The sequence below is a fragment of the Dermochelys coriacea genome, chromosome 12 (genome assembly GCF_009764565.3).
Source record: "Dermochelys coriacea isolate rDerCor1 chromosome 12, rDerCor1.pri.v4, whole genome shotgun sequence".
Taxonomy (NCBI): Eukaryota; Metazoa; Chordata; order Testudines; family Dermochelyidae; genus Dermochelys; species Dermochelys coriacea.
The window spans coordinates 41,845,899-41,868,884 of record NC_050079.1 but is presented as its reverse complement, the minus strand read 5'-3'; the positions used below and the strand labels follow the sequence as shown (position 1 = coordinate 41,868,884).

At 45.1% G+C, this 22,986-nt stretch overlaps 1 long non-coding RNA gene across 4 annotated transcripts in view; it reads right to left on the bottom strand.

The window, feature by feature from the left end:
• Positions 1 to 20,760, bottom strand: part of LOC122456224 — a 593,145-nt gene extending 572,385 nt beyond the window's left edge. For all 4 annotated transcript variants that reach the window (XR_006274979.1, XR_006274980.1, XR_006274978.1 and 1 more), the window contains exons 1-2: positions 19,078 to 20,760; positions 15,907 to 16,061 (exon numbers count right to left, since the gene is read on the bottom strand). This is a non-coding gene — a long non-coding RNA (uncharacterized LOC122456224). The remainder of the gene's footprint in view (positions 1 to 15,906; positions 16,062 to 19,077) is intronic.
• Positions 20,761 to 22,986: the final 2,226 nt, after the last annotated feature.

Below are 22,986 nucleotides of genomic sequence, written 5' to 3'. Positions count from 1 at the left end.
TCTGTAGATAATGTGTGAAATCGGGTTGCTCATTGTATGAAACCTGTCCAAGGGCAGGAATACTCTCACCGAAACCAAGTCCAACATCACCCCTATAAAGTTTATTGTCTTTGTGGGTAACAAAATGGATTTTTCTTTATTTATGCAAACACCTAGGGCTGCTAAGAGTTGTATGAGAAATCCTGTTGCTGACCTGACCTGCTAACAAGATTGGCCTACCAGAAGCCACACGTCCTGGTATGGAAATACTATATAGCCTTGGCATTGCAACTGGGCTGCTACCACAGAGAGAATGTCTTTGTAAATACACTGTGTGCTGTAGCAAGCCCAAAGGGGAGGACTCAAACTGGAAGCGTTCCTGGCCTACCATAAAATGCAGGAACTTCCTGTGTGAAGGGTAAATGTCCATGTGGAAATACGCGTCCTTGATGTCGAGAGCCTCGAACCTTCTCACTTCCTGAAGGGAGAGGATTATCGATGCCAACATAATCATCTGGAATTGCCACTTTCAAATAAAGATGTTGAGTTGCCAAAGGTCCAGGATGAGTCTCCACCCTCCATCTGCTTTGGGAATTAGGAAATACAGGGAGTAGAACGCCCTCCCATGAGGTGGGACATGCTCAACCGCTCCTCAGTGTAAAGGGGATTCTTCCTTCCACTGAATAATCACGTCATGAGAATGGTCCCCGAAGGGTAATTAAGAAGGGGGTTTGTGAGGCACAAAGGAGAGAAACTCTATGGAGCATCTCTGATGGATAATCTCCAGAACCCAACTGTCCATAGTGATCTTGTCCCACTTGTGGGGATGGAGAGTCTGAGATGGCCACCGAAGATGACAGGAGAAGAGGGGGGTGGCATCAGTGGTGGTACGTTGGTCTTGACAAATACGTCATTAACAGTTTTTGGCTAGCGGTTGTGAATAAGTGCAGGTTGTGGCAGTAGAGTGGGCCACAAAGCAATGCCATTGAATTCTCTTGTGTTAGCACAGTGGCTCAGCCGTGCACTAGTAATAGGATGCATGAGGAAGGGGTGGCCCTAGTCTATAGGACTGGTGTTTCCTCCTGGGGGCTGGAGTATCAATCCCCAGGGAATGCAGAGTTGATCTCAAGTCCTATTGTGAGTGCAGGGACTCGTCCGTTTTCTCATTAAAGAGATTTAACTCATAAAATGGGAAGACCTGGATGGTGTTTTGGATCCTCCTAGAAAACCCTGATGATTACAGCCAAGAGTCCCTCCTCATGACTAAACTAGGGGCCAGACCTCTGGAAGCCATATCTGCCGCATCCTGAGGGGCTACTTTTGCTACTAGCTTCCCATCATCTAAAAGAGAGTGAAATTGGGCCCTGTCCTCTGTGGAAAGCTTCTCTCTGAAATCTGCAAGCCTAGAATAGATATTAAAATCATATTTTGCTAACAAAGATTGGAATTAGCAACACAAAATTGCAAGCCTGCAGAGGAGAAGATCTTCCTCCCCAGGAGGTCCAGTCTCTTGAAGTCTTTATCTGCCAGTGTAGTCATTTGATAGTGCGACCAAGATCTTTCTGTAGCCGCCTGTACTACTGAGTTGGGGAAAGGATGGGAGAATAACAATTCAGCCTCTTTAGCATCAACAAAATATTGCTTCTCAATACTTTTTGATGTATGGACACAGGATTGGAGTGTGCGATACACTTTGGTGCCTCAGCTCGCTGGAGAGAGAGAGGAACAGTACAACGCTGAGAAGGGCCTGAGTGCCTGCCAAATGATCCCACAGACCCCAATAAGCGCCAGAAGAAGGAGCGGTCAGGTGCGGGGCATTCCAAGGGAATCGGTGCAGCCGTCCCTTGGAAGTGTCATGCCCGGAGGAATGGTGAGCATAACTGACTATCTGTCAGGGCTCCACTGCTTTCACAGAGATACCCGTGAGGCTATCTCCACTGACTAAGTTTGGCTAATAGCCACAGATGGATCTATCCGCCATGAACGTAGCTATTTCTTTAAACCAGTCATACATTTGGTCTTTACAACATCCCCTGACAATGAGTTCCAAAGGCTGGCTGTGCATTGTGTGAAGAAGTTCTTGTATTATGTGAAGTGGTAAATAACAATTTCCTGTTAACATTCTCCATTCCATTCATGATTGTATGGACCTCTATCCTATACCCTCTTAGTCCTCTCTTTCTCAGTGGAACAATCCCAGACTTTTTATTCTCTTCATATGGAAGCTGTTCCCTACCCCAATCATTTTCATTGCCCTTCTCTGCATGTTTTCCAATCCTAATATATATTATTGAGATGAGGTAATCAGAACTGCATGCATAGGCATACTACAGGTTTATTTCAGCATTTTATTATTATCCCTTTATTAACGGTTCCTAACACTCTGTTAAACTTTTATTGACTGCTGCTGCATAGTGAGTGGAAATTTTCAGGGAACTATCCACAATGACTCTAGATCTTTCTTGCGTGGTAACAGCTAAGTTAGACCCAATCATTTTATATGTATAGTTGGGACTATTTTTTCCAAAGTCCATTACTATGCACTTATCAACACTGAATTTCATCTGCCATTTTGCCACCCAATCATCCCGTATAGTGAGGTCCCTTTGTAACTCTTTGCAGTCTGCTTTGGACTTAACAGTCAGGATCTGGGTTTTAGGAGGTCAGGCCTAGTTGTTACAGAAGTGGTCGCTAACAGGTACTAAAGGTCGAAGCCGGATGTAGAGTCAGGACCACAGACAGTGCAGAAACTGGGGTTTGGGGACAGACAGTGGGTCAGAATGAGGGTCATAGCTTGGAAACGAGGCAAATCAGGATTGCAGTCAGTCCAGAAGCAGGCTGAAGGTCAAAGCTGAGTTGAAGTCAGTCCAAGAGTCTGGGGGTCAGGAGGAAGGAGGCAGGTGTAGGTCTGGAACAAGGAACAGACAAGGCTGAAGCGGTTTGGAACAAAGCTCAGGCAAGGCTTGGGAAAGAACAGGGACAGGACTGAGGGCAGGCTGGAAGCCTAGGGAGTCTAACCCCACGAGGCAGCAGGATGGCTCCTACGTGAATGGTGCTGTTGCACAGATTAATTTGCGGCTCTGCCATAGAATGAAGCACCTTTGCCTAGAGGTCATCTGATCCAGACCCTGACTAGGGATAGGCTGCTGCTGCAAGTCTGAAGGATGCGTCACTGCAGGCTCTGCTTATGGGATAAGTCAGTGCAGCTAAGTTGCTGCAGCATGCCTGAGAGACAAGTCATTGAAGGCTCTGCTGGAAGGGTGAAGCACTGGTCTGGCTGCAGGTTCACCTCACATTAACTATCTTGAGAAACTTTGTATCATCTGCAGATTTTGCCACCTCTCTATTCACATCTTTTCCCAGATCATTTATGAATGTGTTGAACAGCACTGGTCCCAGTACAGATCCTTGGGGGACCCCACTAGTTATCTCTCTCCACTCTGAAACACTCTGATAGTTTATTCCTACCCTTTTAGCATTTAACCAGTTACTGATCCATGAGAGGATCTCCCTTCTTATGCCGTGACTGCTTACTCTACTTAGAATCATAGAACATCAGGGTTGGAAGAGACGTCAGGAGGTCACCTAATCCAACCCCCTGCTCAAAGCATGACCAACACCAACTTAAGGCTTAAGAGCCTTTTTGTGAGGCACCTTGTCGCAGGCTTTCTGAAAGTCCACGTACACTATAGCACCAGATCATCCTTGTCCACATATTTGTTGATACCCACAAAGAATTCTGAAAGATTGAAAGATCTGTCACCCAAAAAGAATGGCTCGAGGATCTACCCATATCCTCTGCGGTGAAGACCAATGCAAAGAATCCCTTTAGTTTCTCCACAATGGCCCTGTTTTCCTTGAGTGCTCTTTTAAAACCTTGATCATCCAATGGTCTCACAGACTGTTTGGCAGGCTTCCTGTTCTAATGTACTTTAAAAAATGGTGCTGCTAGTTTTTATGTCCTTAGCTTGTTGCTCTTTAAATTCTTTCTTAGCCTGCCTTATTATAATTTTACACTTGATTTGCCAGAGCTTATACTCCTCTCTATTTTCCTCACTATGATTTGACATCCAATTTTTAAAGGATACAGTTTTGCCTTTAACCACTGCTTTTATTCTGATGTTTAGCTGTGGTAGCATTTTTTTGGTCCTCTTTCTGTTTTGTTTTGTTTTTATTTGGGGCATACAGTGAAAATGAGATAGGATCAGAGGCTAAAATAGGGAAAGAAAAAGTTAAAAATCACTTAGACAAGTTACAGATCTTCAAGTCACCATGGCCTGATGAAATATATCCTAGAATACTCAAGAAGCTGAAAAGTCATGGAAGACGGGAGAAACTTCAGAGAACTGGAAAAGGGCAAATATAGTGCCAATCTATAAAAAGGAATTACAGACCAGTCATCTTAACTTCGGTACCCAGAAAGATAACGGATCAAATAATTAAGCAATCAATTGCAAACAACTAGAAGATAATAAGGCGATAAGTAACAGTCAGCATGGATTTGTCAAGAACAAATTGTGTCAAACCAACTCAATAGCTTTCTTTGACAGGGCAACAAGCCTTGTGGATGAGGGGAAGTGGTAGATGTGGTATATCTTGACTTTAGTAAGGCTTTTGATACTGTCTGTTCAGCTATATTCACCTCTTGGACCAGATCCTGTGTTCCACATGGATTAAATCAAGAATTGTCTCCCCCGTTGTCGGTTCCAGGAAAAGCTGCTCCAAGAAACAGTCATTTAATGTGTCTAAAAATTTTATCTCTGCATCCCTTCCTGAGGTAACATACACCCAATCAATATGAGGATATTTATCCATTATTATTGTGTTTTCTCCCTTTGTAGCCTCTCTAATCTCCCTGAGCATTTCACAATCACCATCCTGGTCAAGTGATTGGTAGTATATTCCTACTTCTATACTCTTATTATCCAAGCATGGAATTTCTATTCCTAGAGATTCTGTGGTGCAGTTTGAGTCATTTAAGGTTTTATATTTGACTCTATACTTCCTTTACCATATAGTGCCACTCCCCCACCAACACAATGTCATTCTATAGATATCTTTTCACTCTGTTATTACTTCATCCCTCTGATTATCCTCATTCCTCCAACTTTCTGTGATGTTTACTATATCAATATCCTCATTTAATGATAGGCATTCTAATTCTCCCATTTTAATATTTAGACTTTAGCATTTGCACATTTTGTCAATATTCAGTTGTTTGCCTTCATGTGTTATATTTAAATGGGATTCTTTTATGTTTGATTGTTCCTCACCAGCTCCCACCTGTATTTTACAAACTTCTTTCCCATCTTCTTCACTAGGATGTAGAGTTTCCCTCTAATAAATTCATCCGTAAAGGATGTCTCTGCCTGAACCATGTGCTCCTCTGCACCTGCCGGTTTTCCGCCAGCCCTTAGTTTAAAAATCCTCTATAGCCTTTTAAATTTTATGTGCCAACAGTCTAGTTCCATTTTGGTTAAATGGAAGCTATTCTTCCTGTACAGGCTCCTCCTTTCCCAAATGGTTCCCCAGTTCCTAATAAACCTAAAACGCTCCTTCCTATACCAATGTTTCATGCACATACTGAGACTCTGCAATTCTGCCTTTCTTCCTGGCCTTGCGTGTGGAACTGAAAACATTTCAGAGAATGCCACCATGGAGGTCCTGGACTTAAATTTCTTACCTAGAACCTAAATATAATATCCGGGACCTCTCCTCTACCCTTCCCTATATCCTTGATACCTACATGTACCATGACCATCAACTCCTCCCCAGCACTGCACGTAAGTCTATCTAGTTATCCCAAAAGGTCCGCAACCTTTGCACCTAGCAGGCAGCTCACCCTGCATTCTCCCAGTCATCACAAACCCAACTATCTATATTTCTAATAATCAAATCCCCCATTACTATTACTTGTCTCTTCCTAATAACTGAGGTTCCCTCCCCAGGAGGGGTATTCTCAGTGTGAGAGGATACCATCACATCATCTGGAAGGAGGGTATCAACTATAGGATTGTTTCCCTGCACTCCAGCTGTATGTTCTCCTTCCCCAAGACTTTCATCCTCCTTCACAAATCTAAGTTAAGCTATAAATTGTGTACAGATAATTGCATGCTCTTGCTTAGCAAAAAGACGCACCAAATATAGTGTGAATGTATATATATAGCTGCACATCAACATGTGATTGCAAAAGCCATTGGCCACGATCTTTGAAAATTCATGGCGATCGGGGGAAGTCCCAGATGACTGGAAAAAGGCTAATGTAGTACCCATCTTTAAAAAAGGGAAGAAGGAGGATCCTGGGAACTACAGGCCAGTCAGCCTCACCTCAGTCCCTGGAAAAACCATGGAGCAGGTCGTCAAGAAATCAATTCTGAAGCACTTAGAGGAAAGGAAAGTGATCAGGAACAGTCAGCATGGATTCACCAAGGGCAAGTCATGCCTGACTAATCTAATTGCCTTCTATGATGAGATAACTAGCTCTGTGGATGAGGGGAAAGCAGTGGACGTGTTGTTTCTTGACTTTAGCAAAGCTTTTGACACGGTCTCCCACAGTATTCTTGCCAGCAAGTTAAAGAAATATGGGCTGGATGAATGGACTATAAGGTGGATAGAAAGTTGGCTAGATTGTCAGGCTCAACGGGTAGTGATCAATGGCTCCATGTCTAGTTGGCAGCTGGTATCAAATGGAGTGCCCCAAGGGTTGGTCCTGGGGCTGGTTTTGTTCAATATCTTCATTAATGATCTGGAGGATGGTGTGGATTGTACCCTCAGCAAGTTTGTAGATGACACTAAACTGGGAGGAGAGGTAGATATGCTGGAGGGTAGGGATAGGATACAGAGGGACCTAGACAAATTAGAGGATTGGGCCAAAAAAAATCTGATGAGGTTCAACAAGGACAAGTGCAGAGTCCTGTACTTAGGACGGAAGAATCCCATGCACCGCTACAGACTAGGGACCGAATGGCTCGGCAGCAGTTCTGCAGAAAAGGACCTAGGGGTTACAGTGGATGAGAAGCTGGATATCAGTCAACAGTGTGCCCTTGTTGCCAAGAAGGCCAATGGCATTTTGGGATGTATAAGTAGGGGCACTGCCAGCAGATCGAGGGACGTGATTGTTCCCCTCTATTCGACATTGGTGAGGCCTCATCTGGAGTACTGTGTCCAGTTTTGGGCCCCACACTACAAGAAGGATGTGGAATAATTGGAAGGAGTCCAGCGGAGGGCAACAAAAATGATTAGGGGACTGGAACACATGACTTATGAGGAGAGGCTGAGGGAACTGGGATTGTTTAGTCTGAGGAAGAGAAGAATGAGGGGGAATTTGATAGCTGCTTTCAACTACCTGAAGGAGGGTTCCAAAGAGGATGGATCTAGACTGTTCTCAGTGGTAGCAGATGACAAAACGAGGAGTAATGGTCTCAAGTTGCAGTGGAGGAGGTTTAGGTTGGATAGTAGGAAAAACTTTTTCACTAGGAGGGTGGTGAAACATTGGAATGCGTTACCTAGGGAGGTGGTGGAATCTCTTTCCTTAGAGGTTTTTAAGGTCAGGCTTGACAAAGCCCTGGCTGGGATGATTTAGTTGGGGACTGGTCCTGCTTTGAGCAGGGGGTTGGACTAGATGACCTCCTGAGGTCCCTTCCAACCCTGATATTCTATGATTCTATGTTTTAATGGTTACCAACCAACAAGAATCAATCTTTCTTTACAAAAATAACTGAAAAAATAGAATCATAAAAATCGATCATTTAAATCACAGGGTCTCAACCTTTTTTGTATCATGCCCCACCTTAGCTGCTTTGGAGGGTTTTTTTTACCTCTTATACCCTCCCCTTACCTCTTACAACACCAAGAAGGATACTGCCACCTAGCATTGCTAATACATTCATTCAGGAGATACCAGGCGAATTACTTAAATCAATTTAATTACTTAAATCAACCAATCACCTTCAGCCCCCAACTAAAACCTCTCCAACGCATCATCAAGGATCTACAACCTATCCTGAAGGACGAGCCATCGCTCTCTCAGATCTTGGGAGATAGACCAGTCCTTGCTTACAGACAGCCCCCCAATCTGAAGCAAATACTCACCAGCAACCACACACCACACAACAGAACCACTAACCCAGGAACCTAACCTTGCAACAAAGCCCGTTGCCAACTCTGTCCACATATCTATTCAGGGGATACCATCATAGGGCCTAATCACATCAGCCACACTATCAGAGGCTCGTTCACCTGCGCATCTACCAATGTGATATATGCCATCATGTGCCAGCAATGCCCCTCTGCCATGTACATTGGCCAAACTGGACAGTCTCTACGTAAAAGAATGAATGGACAAAATCAGACATCAAGAATTATAACATTCAAAAACCAGTTGGAGAACACTTCAATCTCTCTGGTCACTCGATCACAGACCTAAGAGTGGCTATACTTCAACAAAAAAGCTTCAAAAACAGACTCCAACGAGAGACTGCTGAATTGGAATTAATTTGCAAACTGGATACAATTAACTTAGGCTTGAATAGAGACTGGGAATGGATGAGTCATTACACAAAGTAAAACTACTTCCCCATGGTATTTCTCCCCCCCACCCCACCCCCCACTGTTCCTCTGATATTCTTGTTAACTGCTGGAATTAGCCTACCTGCTTGTCACCATGGAAGGTTTTCCTCCTTTCCCCCCACCGCTGTTGGTGATGGCTTATCTTAAGTGATCACTCTACTTACAGTGTGTATGATAAACCCATTGTTTCATGTTCTCTGTGTGTGTGTATATAAATCTCTCCTCTGTTTTTTCCACCAAATGCATCCGATGAAGTGAGCTGTAGCTCACGAAAGCTTATGCTCTAATAAATTTGTTAGTCTCTAAGGTGCCACAAGTACTCCTTTTCTTTTTGCGAATACAGACTAACACGGCTGCTACTCTGAAACCTGTGATTATGCAAGGCACTGAATTTAGCCGTATAGAGTGGAAATCTGTCAACTTCATGAAAAAACTCGCACAGATACAGACAGACATCATCTTCCTCTCCAAATGCAAACAGATGGACATCATACCGAAAGGACTGAAGGTAAAAAATCCATTACAATCTACATACCACACAGACTATGCTGACAGCTTGTGCCACACACTCTCAAGGAAACTGCGGAACCACCTGATCAACATCCTCTACAGCAAACAGGGAAAGATTAAGAATGAGCTCTCAAAACTGGATACTCTCATAAAGAACCAACCTTCCACACAAACTTCCTCGTGGCTGGACTTTACAAAAACTAGACAAGCCATTTACAAAACCACTTTGATTCTCTACAAAAAAAAGGACACTAAGCTATCTAAACTACTATATGCCACAAGGGGCCACAACAATGGTTCCCGTAACCCACCCAGCAATATTGTTAATCTATCCAACTATACTCTTAGCCCAGCGGAAGAATCTGTCCTATCTCGGGGCCTCTCCTTTTGCCCCTCCACCCCCACGAACATGATACAGTTCTGTGGTGACCTAGAATCCTATTTTCGACGTCTCAGACTCAAGGAATATTTCCAACACACCTCTGACCAACATATTAACCCACAGAGACCTTCCTGCCAACACTACAAAAAGAAGGATTCTAGGTGGACTCCTCCTGAAGGTCGAAACAGCAGCCTGGATTTCTACATAGACTGCTTCCGCCGACGTGCACGAGCTGAAATTGTGGAAAAGCAGCATCGCTTACCCCATAACCTCAGCCATGCAGAACACAGTGCCATCCACATCCTCAGAAACAACTCTGACATCATAATCAAAAAGGCTGGCAAAGGAGGTGCTGTCGTCATCATGAGGTCGGAGTATGAACAAGAGGCTACTAGGCAGCTCTCCAACACCACTTTCTACAAGCCATTACCCTCTGATCCCACTGAGAGTTACCAAAAGAAACTACAGCATTTGCTCAAGAAACTCCCTGAAAAAGCACAAGAACAAATCCGCACAGACACAGCCCTGGAGCCCTGACCTGGGGTATTCTATCTGCTACCCAAGATCCATAAACCTGGAAATCCTGGACGCCCCATCATCTCAGGCATTGGCACCCTGACAGCAGGATTGTCTGGCTATGTAGACTCCCTCCTCAGGCCCTTCGTTACCAGCACTCCCAGCTATCTTCGAGACACCACCGATTTCCTGAGGAAACTACAGTCCATTGGTGATCTTCCTAAAAACACCATCCTAGCCACTATGGATGTAGACGCCTCTACACCAACATTCCACACAAAGATGGACTACAAGCCATCAGGAACAGTATCCCCGATACTGTCACGGCTAACCTGGTGGCAGAACTTTGTGACTTTGTCCTGACCCATAACTATTTCACATTTGGTGACAATGTATACCTTCAAATCAGCGGCACTGCGATGGGTACCCGCATGGCCCCACAGTATGCCAACATTTTTATGGCTGACTTAGAACAACGCTTCCGCAGCTCTCGTCCCCTAATGCCCCTACTCTACTTGCGCTACATTGATGACATCTTCATCATCTGGACCCATGGAAAAGAAGCCCTTGAGGAATTCCACCATGATTTCAACAATTTCCATCCCACCATCAACCTCAGCCTGGACCATTCCACACAAGAGATCCACTTCCTGGACACTACGGTGCTAATAAGCGATGGTCACATAAACACCACCCTATATCGGAAACCTACTGACCGCTATTCCTACCTACATGCCTCTAGCTTTCATCCAGATCATACCACTCGATCCATTGTCTACAGCCAAGCGCTACGATATAACCGCATTTGCTCCAACCCCTCAGACAGAGACAAACACCTACAAGATCTCTATCATGCATTCCTACAACTACAATACCCACCTGCTGAAGTGAAGAAACAGATTGACAGAGCCAGAAGAGTACCCAGAAGTCACCTACTACAGGACAGGCCCAACAAAGAAAATAACAGAACGCCATTAGCCATCACCTTCAGCCCCCAACTAAAACCTCTCCAACGCATCATCAAGGATCTACAACCTATCCTGAAGGACGAGCCATCGCTCTCTCAGATCTTGGGAGATAGACCAGTCCTTGCTTACAGACAGCCCCCCAATATGAAGCAAATACTCACTAGCAACCACACACCACACAACAGAACCACTAACCCAGGAACCTATCCTTGCAACAAAGCCCGTTGCCAACTCTGTCCACATATCTATTCAGGGGATACCATCATAGGGCCTAATCACATCAGCCACACTATCAGAGGCTCGTTCACCTGCGCATCTACCAATGTGATATATGCCATCATGTGCCAGCAATGCCCCTCTGCCATGTACATTGGCCAAACTGGACAGTCTCTACGTAAAAGAATGAATGGACACAAATCAGACGTCAAGAATTATAACATTCAAAAACCAGTTGGAGAACACTCAATCTCTCTGGTCACTCGATCACAGACCTAAGAGTGGCTATACTTCAACAAAAAAGCTTCAAAAACAGACTCCAACGAGAGACTGCTGAATTGGAATTAATTTGCAAACTAGATACAATTAACTTAGGCTTGAATAGAGACTGGGAATGGATGAGTCATTACACAAAGTAAAACTATTTCCCCATGGTATTTCTCCCTCCCACCCCACCCCCCACTGTTCCTCTGATATTCTTGTTAACTGCTGGAATTAGCCTACCTGCTTGTCACCATGAAAGGTTTTCCTCCTTCCCCCCCCTGCTGTTGGTGATGGCTTATCTTAAGTGATCACTCTCCTTACAGTGTGTATGATAAACCCATTGTTTCATGTTCTCTGTGTGTGTGTATATAAATCTCTCCTCTGTTTTTTCCACCAAATGCATCCGATGAAGTGAGCTGTAGCTCACGAAAGCTTATGCTCTAATAAATTTGTTAGTCTCTAAGGTGCCACAAGTACTCCTTTTCTTTTTGCGAATACAGACTAACACGGCTGCTACTCTGAAACCTTAAATCAACCTGCAAGTAATGGTACTATAAAAACATTGCCACCCATTACATTTGAATGGTGTTGTGACCCCCTACACCAGGTCACAACACCATTTGTTCAGATTTGACTCAGTTGCCCCTCCACCATGTCACCCAGTTCCTTCTAGGGCAAGTAGGGGGTCTGGACTCCAGGGCCTCCACCTCACTGCATCCCTGTTGAGTTCAGGTTCTCAAAAGTGGGAGGAATGTCCCCCCTGTTTAACAAGGGGAGAGGGAATGACCCTTTGAGCCCCTCATCTCCAGCACACATAGCCAAGGCCTCTAGAAAGTTTGACGTGCCCTCAGGGCGGGGTGACGCTTGGGTTGAGAACCTATGATTTAAATCAAGGTTTCCTGACTGCTGATTTAAATCACTTTGATTTAAATTAATGCATCCTGACAATACTGCACAAAAAAAACCTCTATATCAGATAAATTTGGATTTCTGATACAAAACAAAAATAATTAGAGATAACGTAAAAGCAGCCCTAGTAAATTTGACTAAAAGCCAGTATCAACACAGTTGGTGTGCATGATTAAACTACTCAAGTGACTAATTGTATAATTTGCTTTTCAATTACTGAATGCCCGCACTTTTAAAATTAGTCTCCTGAGTATGAAGGCACTGTGCATGTTGCTGTTAAAGTTAAAAACTTGTTATACTTTATAAGATTATTGTAACATTGTTGGCATTATATCTTGTTTAATAAAAAAGTGAATTGTGCATGTAATTTGGTAATTTAATAATGATATAGTGTTTATTATACAGACCTAGAATGCCTTAATTTATTTTTTTTCTTAGGACAAAAGTTAAGCTCTCGTATGTTTCCCTGAATAAATATTTTTGTTATTAAAAGTCTTAAATTTGTACATATTTTGTCTGGACTGTTCCTGTATGGCATGTAATTCAAAACCATTCAAAATGTAGCCTTTTACCCACCTCAACTATCACTATGTTAGTTTACTTTCAACAATTAATAAGCATAGAGGTTTTGCTGGTGTTAAAATACTATAATATTTACATTGGCTTGCTACTGTTGTTAATAATAAATAATAATACTAAGCACATATACAGTATTTGTAGAAAAAACACACATATTAACGACCCAGACCTCACAACATCGCTGTTTATCTTCATTTAACAGAAAGGGGAACAGAGATAGTGGGGTTAAGTGACTCAGGAGATCATGAGTCCCTGTCTTGTTCTCACATCATGACCTCCTTAGGATATAATCTTGAGGTGCTAAGTAACTCAACTCCCAGTAAGGTTAATGGAAGTGACAGTTCCTTAGCACTTCTCATGAATACAGCATTGAGCTATTCCCACTTTTGGGGCTCCTCTGGAAATTGAAGGATTTTCAAAGCTGAACATGGGTGTTACCAACCACTTGGAAATTCAGTTGCCTCTCTGCATGCGCAGCTGTTTGAGTGCCCGGGTTCCATTTATATATTCAGTCATAGGGATTTTCAAAAAGCAGTAAGCATATGAAGCTATGCTAGCTACTGCTGTGATCACTTGCTGGCAAATGTCAGAATTTCCCCTACTGATCTGGCCCTTAGAACCCAGCAGGAAACTATGATGTGTCTATCGGGTAAATGCAGAGTTTTAGGAAAAACCCAAACTGACCCTGGAACCATGCAAGATATCACAAGGAACAAGGGTCCAGAATTTTACAGTATTTAGACATTGGTCTGCTCAACATTATAAGGCCTAAGTGACTTAGATCTGGTCTATGCACAAAGCAAGGCCAATGTGAGTCCAAATGTGTTGACCTAGTTATGCACCTGTCTGCACTCAAATCTGTCTCCCATCAAAGTAAGTGGCCATTTCCAGTGATGCAATAACACCACCCCCCTACCTGGCACAGAGCCACAGTCAATCTATTTAGGTTGACACAATGCAAATGTAGACACCACATCACCTGTGTCAATCTTAACAGTCCTCCAGCACCTGTCCCACAATGCTCTTGTCCTTATGACAGTGATCACTCCATTCGCAATATTAAACTCCACTGTCCAGGGATCACAGAGAATCATAGAATCATAGAATCATAGAATATCAGGGTTGGAAGGGACCCCAGAAGGTCATCTAGTCCAACCCCCTGCTCAAAGCAGGACCAAGTCCCAGTTAAATCATCCTAGCCAGGGCTTTGTCAAGCCTGACCTTAAAACCTCTAAGGAAGGAGATTCTACCACCTCCCTAGGTAACGCATTCCAGTGTTTCACCACCCTCTTAGTGAAAAAGTTTTTCCTAATATCCAATCTAAACCTCCCCCATTGCAACTTGAGACCATTACTCCTCGTTCTGTCATCTGCTACCATTGAGAACAGTCTAGAGCCATCCTCTTTGAAACCCCCTTTCAGGTAGTTGAAAGCAGCTATCAAATCCCCCCTCATTCTTCTCTTCTGCAGACTAAACAATCCCAGCTCCCTCAGCCTCTCCTCATAAGTCATGTGCTCTAGACCCGTAATCATTTTTGTTGCCCTTCGCTGTACTCTTTCCAATTTATCCACATCCTTCTTGTAGTGTGGGGCCCAAAACTGGACACAGTACTCCAGATGAGGCCTCACCAGTGTCGAATAGAGGGGAACGATCACGTCCCTCGATCTGCTCGCTATGCCCCTACTTATACATCCCAAAATGCCATTGGCCTTCTTGGCAACAAGGGCACACTGCTGACTCATATCCAGCTTCTCGTCCACTGTCACCCCTAGGTCCTTTTCCGCAGAACTGCTGCGGAAGAGATTGGAAGCCCACCCTTCTCTTTAAAACCCCCAACTGTTTTTCACATCTTTTTCAATATTGCCCATCTCGGCAAGCACAACCAGCATCTCACCTTTGTTGTGTGCAACTGACAAACTGACCATGCTAGTTTCACACACAGAGAGAGCTACTAGACATGCTCCTGCATGAAGAAGGCAAGCAGGAGCATGCACAGGAATAAAAATTTGGCCACCATAGGCACCAGCTTACTCTGGCTCAGACGGTGCTCAACCCCCCACTCCACCCCAGATACCACCTCCACCTGCCCCCTTCCCCCAAACCTCTAACCCTGTTCCGCCTCTTCCTGCCTCAGGCCCTGCCCCACACACCCCTTCTCCCAAGTCCCCACCCCTGCCCCGCCTCTTTCCGCCCAGTTCAGCCCCCTCCTCAAGCCTCCTACATGCTATGAAACAGCTGATTGCGGCGGGCAGGAGGTGCTGGGAGGGAGGGGAGGAGTGGGCTGCCAGTGCGTGCTAAGCACCTGCTAATTTATTTCTGTGGGTGCTCCAGCCCTGGAGAACCCACGGAGTTGGCACCTCTGTTGGCTGCTTTTGGAGGGGCGCTTTCTGTGCCCATGACCAGAGGAGCTGGCTCTCCCCATTGCCCCATACGCAGCCCCATAGCCAGTGAAGCTGGCTCTTACCCATCGCAGCTGGAGAATCTGGCTCTTTCCCCTCCCCCGGTGGCCCCAGGGCTGGTGGAGCTTGCTCTTTGCTGGCAGCTGGAGGAGATGCCTTGCCCCCACATGGCCCCGGTGCCAGAGGAGCTGTCATCTCCTACCCCACCCGAAGTCAGAGAAGCTTGAACTCCCTGCCCTGGCACAGAGGAGTTCTGTGCCCTCGCTGAATGGGGGGGGCCTCTTCCTCTGATTGCCCCCCCCTTGTGCATGCCCCTAAAGGCAAGAAATGTTGGCTCACCTTGAAATGGGGGTAGAAGAGGCTGTGCAAGCAGTGCTACAGACCAGCCATGGAAACATCAACATCTATGAGCAGATTGCATAGAGGATGAAGGCAAAAGATCATGGCTAAGATCAGCAAGAGTGCAACATGAAAGTGAAGGACCTACTCGAGGGATACCCACAAAGCAAGGAAGGGCAACAAGAGATCTAGTGCTGCCCCACAGACCTGCCACTTTTACAACTAACTGCATACCAAACTTGGCAGTAACCCCACCAGTATCCCACAGACCACTTACCTTGGAGAAGCCTGAGATGGTGACCCCTGTCATGAATAGGTAGAAGGATGAGGAGGGAGACCCAGTGGGAGACTCCAACCATGTTGCAAGCCAGAAACTGTTTGAAACTCCATGTGAGTCTAGACAATCACAGCAAGTAAGCACAGATGAACCTGCTGACAAAGGAGAAAGGAGCTTGGGTAAATCTGTACATGCATTATTCCTTACATCTTTTTTTTCCTTTTCTTCAAACCACATCTTCCTCTCTCCACCCCCTAGACCACCTTTATTTCCCATGTAAAAATGGCGCCTGGCCCTTTTGCAAATTAAGACAGGTATTGACTTTTCATTGCTTTATTGGTATAATATTAGAAAATAAAAAGTTAGGGAATACGTTCTAAAAAAGGTTATATTGAAGTCCTGTTAGTCAATCCACATCAAATCAGTGCCCTGTGCTCAGATGGGGTAGAACATCCTGTCCTCAGGTAGAGGTAGAAAAAACAGAGGTTGAATCAGCATATGTTGTTAATTTCTTTGATTTATCAGATTAGGCAGGGGGACTGACGCAGGGAAGAAAGGTAAGCAGCAGGATACGGACCCTGGACTTCAGGAAAGCAGACTTTGACTCCCTCAGGGAACAGATGGCCAGGATCCCCTGGGGGACTAACATGAAAGGCAAGGGAGTCCAGGAGAGCTGGCTGTATTTCAAGGAATCCCTGTTGAGGTTACAGGGACAAACCATCCCGATGAGTCGAAAGAATAGTAAATATGGCAGGCGACCAGCTTGGCTTAATGGTGAAATCCTAGCGGATCTTAAACATAAAAAAGAAGCTTACAAGAAGTGGAAGGTTGGACATATGACCAGGGAAGAGTATAAAAATATTGCTCGGGCATGTAGGAAAGATATCAGGAGGGCCAAATCGCACCTGGAGCTGCAGCTAGCAAGAGATGTCAAGAGTAACAAGAAGGGTTTCTTCAGGTATGTGGTCACAAGAAGCAAGCCAGGAAAGTGTGGGCCCCATTACTGAATGAGGGGAGGCCAGCTAGTGACAGAGGGATGTGGAAAAAGCTAATGTACTCAATGCCTTTTTTTGCCTCTGTTTTCACTAACAAGGGTCAGCTCCCAGACTGCTGTGCTGGGGCATCACAAAACGGGGGAAGAGATGGCCAGCCCTCTGTAGAGATAGAGGTGTTAGGGACTATTTAGAAAAAGCTGGACGTGCACAAGTCCATGGGGCCGGACGAATTGCATCCGAGAGTGCTGAGGGAATTGGCGGCTGTGATTGCAGAGCCCTTGGCCATTATCTTTGAAAACTCGTGGCGAACGGGGGAAGTCCCGGATGACTGGAAAAAGGCTAATGTAGTGCCCATCTTTAAAAAAGGGAAGAAGGAGGATCCTGGGAACTACAGGCCGGTCAGCCTCACCTCAGTCCCATGGAAAAAATCATGGAGCAGGTCCTCAAAGAATCAATCCTGAAGCACTTAGAGAGAGGAAAGTGATCAGGAACAGTCAGCATGGATTCGACCAAGGGAAGGTCATGCCTGACTAATCTAATCGCCTTTTATGATGAGATTACTGGTTCTGTGGATGAAGGGAAAGCAGTGGATGTATGTTTCTTGACCTTTAGCAAAGCTTTTGACACGGTCTCCCACAGCATTCTTGTCAGCAGTTAAGGAAGTATGGGCTGGATGAATGCACTATAAGGTGGGTAGAAGCTGGCTAGATTGTCGGGCTCAACGGGTAGTGATCAATGGCTCCATGTCTAGTTGGCAGCCGGGTTGTCAAGTGGAGTGCCCCAGGGGTCGGTCCTGGGGCCCGTTTTGTTCAATATCTTCATAAATGATCTGGAGGATGGTGTGGATTGCACTCTCAGCAAATTTGCGGATGATACTAAACTGGGAGGAGTGGTAGATACGCTGGAGGGGAGGGATAGGATACAGAAGGACCTAGACAAATTGGAAGATTGGGCCAAAAGAAATCTAATGAGGTTCAATAAGGATAAGTGCCAGGGTCCTGCACTTAGGATGGAGAATCCAATGCACCGCTACAGACTAGGGAACCGAATGGCTCGGCAGCAGTTCTGCGGAAAAGGACCTAGGGGTGACAGTGGACGAGAAGCTGGATATGAGTCAGCAGTGTGCCCTTGTTGCCAAGAAGGCCAATGGCATTTTGGGATGTATAAGTAGGGGCATAGCGAGGCAGATCGAGGGACGTGATCGTTCCCCCTCTATTCGACACTGGTGAGGCCTCATCTGGAGTACTGTGTCCAGTTTTGGGCCCCACACTACAAGAAGGATGTGGATAAATTGGAAAGAGTACAGCGAAGGGCAACAAAAATGATTACGGGTCTAGAGCACATGACTTATGAGGAGAGGCTGAGGGAGCTGGGATTGTTTAGTCTGCAGAAGAGAAGAATGAGGGGGGATTTGATAGCTGCTTTCAACTACCTGAAAGGGGGTTTCAAAGAGGATGGCTCTAGACTGTTCTCAATGGTAGCAGATGACAGAACGAGGAGTAATGGTCTCAAGTTGCAATGGGGGAGGTTTAGATGGGATATTAGGAAAAACTTTTTCACTAAGAGGGTGGTGAAACACTGGAATGCGTTACCTAGGGAGGTGGTAGAATCTCCTTCCTTAGAGGTTTTTAAGGTCAGGCTTGACAAAGCCCTGGCTAGGATGATTTAACTGGGACTTGGTCCTGCTTTGAGCAGGGGGTTGGACTAGATGACCTTCTGGGGTCCCTTCCAACCCTGATATTCTATGATTCTATGATTCTATGACTATGCAAGTACTCTGTTTATCAGAATAGGAATGTCTCTTTATCTTCTTGTGAGATCTCAGTTAAACTTTCTTGGATATACTCTGCAATCCTCCTCTCCTGAAAAACTGTTTCTTCCACCGCAATAGGGACCCTTTCCATGCCCTTTGTGATGACTTCAGCTGGCAAAACTGCAATAAACAGGCCAGCTAAGTGGCATATGGCCCTGGGCAGCTTCAAGACTCCAGTAGCAGCTGGGTTCTCTGTGCCTTTGCCACCCTCAGGAAAGAGATATCAGCTAAAATCACTGCCTGTGAAAACAGTACCATTATATTCCCTGCCATTTCTCAATACCCATTCCCAGGAAGAGGGGTCAAAATGTATAGCTATGTGCAGTGGTGTACCCTCCCTCCTCCCAACCAGGCCATACTCACCATGGTTTGAGCTAAAGGCAGGTGCTGTAGAGAGGTGCTCCAAAGCTGAAGTGTCAATAAGCCTTTCTTATTCAGGGTATTTGTTGGAATAATATAAAGGAGTTTTGAGACTTTTCCATTGTGACTGTAAATCTAATGCTGTCTGTTTATATCTGCAGCTTCTGGTGTAGTGGACCTTAAGGGGTCCCCCTCCATGCCCGCTGAATGTCACCAAATGAAATTAATAAGCAGCAGATTGAAAACGAACAGAAGGAAGTACTTCTTCACACAATGAGCAGTCAACCTGTAGAACTCATTGCTAGGGAATGTTATGAAGGACAAAACTAACGGGTTTCAAAAAAATTAGATAAGTTCATGGAGGATAGGTCCATCATGGCTATTAGCCAAGATGGTTGGGGTGCAGTCCCATACTCTGAGTGTTCTGGGCCTCTGACTGCCAGATGCTGGGACGGAACAACGGGGGATGGATCACTTGATGATTGCCTGTTTTGTTCATTCCCTTGGAAGCACCTGGAATTGGCCACTGTTGGGAAGATAGGATGCTGGGCTAGATGGACCATTGATCTGATCCAGTACGACCATTCTTATGTCAGACCCTGATCAGGAGGAGAAGGAAGAGGACTAAGGTGGATATGTTCTGTAAAATTCTTCAAGCCTTGAGTGAAGGGGACTGGACTAGAAGACCTCTAGAGGTCTCTTCCAGTCCTACAAGTCTATGATTCTATAAGCCACAGTTTCCTTGTACATGATCAAATGGCTTGGAGGGCCCTTCAGAAAGTGACCATGAAGAAAGACAGAGAATGGAGACAGCAGTAGCTGCATGACAGGCAAAAGACCAGGAGGTGCAGCGGGAAAAAGACTAGCAGGCACAGTGTGAAATGCACCAGGACACTATAGGTTTGCTGAGGTAGTAAATTCAAATGTTGCACACCAGGGCTGATCTACTGCTACAAAGTTCCCAGACTCAGCAGCCTTTGCAGTCCTTGGAGAACTCCATGGTTGCTGCTCCCTACATTCCCCAACATTTCACGTGGAACTGCAGTGTACATTTTTACCATTCCTACTCCACACTGGGGAGAAACAAGGAGAACCATAGCTACACATATACTAACCTATAAAAAACACAGATCAGTGGATTTCTATGTAGCCACAACAGATTGCTCTCATACATGGACATAAATGTTTACTGTTTACTTCTGTTTTCTCTTTGCATTATAACTGTGGTTCACCCTCTTAACATGTTGACAGCATGACAGCCAATATTTCACGAAATCAGCAGAGAACTCTTCTATTGCTGGCTATTAAAATGTTCCTTTAAAGCCTCCCTCAGCCACATATGTCTATGTTGGCTCTCTGTGTCTGGCTGTTCAAATTCAGCAGACAGCTGGTCAGCCTTACTCATCCACCTTGGCAGCAGCTTTTCCCACTTCGCCTTACACATATATGCAATACACAACATGCAACTATAACCATTGGGATGTTTTTCTTGCTGAAATCCAATCTAGTGAGGAAACAATGCCTGCATCCCTTCGATCTACCAAAACCACATTAAACGGTAGCTGAATAGCTGAAACTTTCTTCAGTGCTGTCGAGGTGGCCAGTGTACAGCTTCATAAGCCAGGGAAGCAAGGGCTAGGCTAGGCAACACAGAATCACGATTGACATTTCAACAGCACCAGTGATAATCTGACGATTGGGAAAGAATGTCCCTGCTTGCAGAGTGTTTAAAAGTCTTGTATTCACAAAGATGCAAACATCATGCACCTTTCCTGACCAGTTTTCATAGTAGCAGCCATGTTAGTCTGTATTCGCAAAAAGAAAAGGAGTACTTGTGGTATCTTAGAGACTAACAAATTTATTAGAGCATAAGCTTTTGTGAGCTACAGAGCTCACGAAAGCTTATGCTCTAATAAATTTGTTAGTCTCTAAGGTGCCACAAGTACTCCTTTTCTTTCCTGACCAATCCACACTGATATTAGTGAAACATCCTCAGTTGTCCTCTAATGCTTCCATAATCACAGAAAAGTAACCCTTTCTGTTGATGCACTCTGTGGCAAGGTGGCCTGGTGCCAAAAGAGGGATATGCGTGCCATCTATTCCCTCACCGCAGTTCAGGAAAGCCACTACTTAAAAATCTATCCACTACTTAGAATCATAGAATATTAAGGTTGGAAGAGACGTCAGGAGGTCATCTAGTCCAACCCCCTGCTCAAAGCAGGACCAGCACCAACTAAATCATCCCAGCTAAGGCTTTGTCAAGCCGGGCCTTTAAAACCTCTAAGGATGGAGATTTTACCACCTCCTAGGTAACCCATTCCAGTGCTTCATACCCTCCTAGTGAAATAGTGTTTCCTAATATCCAACCTAGATTTCCTGTACTGCAACTTGAGACCATTTCTTCTTGTTCTGTCATCTGCCACCACTGAGAACAGCCTAGCTCCAGCCTCTTTGGAACCCCCCTTCAGGTAATTGAAGGCCGCTATCAAATCTTCCCTCACTCTTCTCTTTTGCAAACTAAATAACCCCAGTTCCCTCAGCCTCTCCTCGTAAGTCATGTGCCCCAGCCCCCTAAACATTTTCATTGCCATTCGCTGGATTCTCTCCAATTTGTCCACATCCCCTCTGTAGTGGGGGGACCAAAACTGGACGCAATACTCCAGGCGTGGCCTCACCAGTGCCAAATAGAGAGGAACAATCACCTCCCTCGATCTGCTGGCAATGCTCCTACTAATACAGCCCAATATGCCATTGGCCTTCTTGGCAACAATGGCACACTGCTGACTCATATCCAGCTTCTCGTAATCCCCAGGTCCTTTTCTGCAGAACCGCTGCTTAGCCAGTTGATCCCCAACCTGTAGCGGTGCATGAGATTCTTCCATCCTAAGTGCAGGACTCTGCACTTGTCCCTGTTGAACCTCATCAGATTTATTTTGGCCCAATCCTCCAATTTGTCTAGGATTACTTCCTGTACATTACCTAGAGTCACAGTCCTATGTAGCAGGAGATGTTTAATGGCTCTACACACTTGGAACACAATGGCCCCCACTATGGATTTTCCAACTCCAAAATGATTGCCAATTAACTGATAGCAATCCAGTGTTGCAAGTTGCCAGAGCATGATAGCCACTTGCTTCTCTGCTGTCAATGCTGCTTTCATTTTGGTGTCCCTGCACTGGAGAGCTGGGTAGAACTCAGCACACAGCCCCAGGAATGTGGCCTTTCACATCTGAAAGTTCTGCAGCCATTGTTCATCATCCCAAACGAGCATTACAATGTAATCCTGCCAATCAGTGCTCACTTCTCAGTCCAGAAACAGTACTCCACCATGTGGAACTGTTCCATGAATGCCAGCAGCAACCTGACATTGTTTTTCACTGTGTCCATCAGCAACCAGTTGTTGTGCTCAAACATCTTTGCTGCCTCCTCCTCCTCCCAAACCCTGTGGTAGCAATACTCCCTCAAGTCTTGCATATACCGGAGAACTGTGCACCCTGTATGAGCAATGCACAAGAGAATTATGCCCAATTCTGCAAGCTCCATGCTTCTGTCAGAGAGAAAGCAGACACCAAAAAGCAATCTGTAGGAATTTTAAAAATCAGCATGAAAATTAAGGGGTCTGAAAAGTATTATGGGATTTAGAAAGTGGCATGGTTGACCTCTAACTCCCAGAAATCCCTGGGCAACTCATTACTATCCCACAAAGCACTCAGAAAATTGTCCCAAAAGGCATTGTGCTGTACAGTGGTAGAGGTCATAGAGGAATATCTAGTTGGGATGCACTGTGCAAGATTCCTGGTGAGAACATGCAGCGCTGAAGCAAGCAGCCCAGTGTGCACGCGCCCAAGTGATATAAAAACTTTGATGGCTGTACGCCAACATAACTTGAGTTGACGACACTTTGTAGTCCAG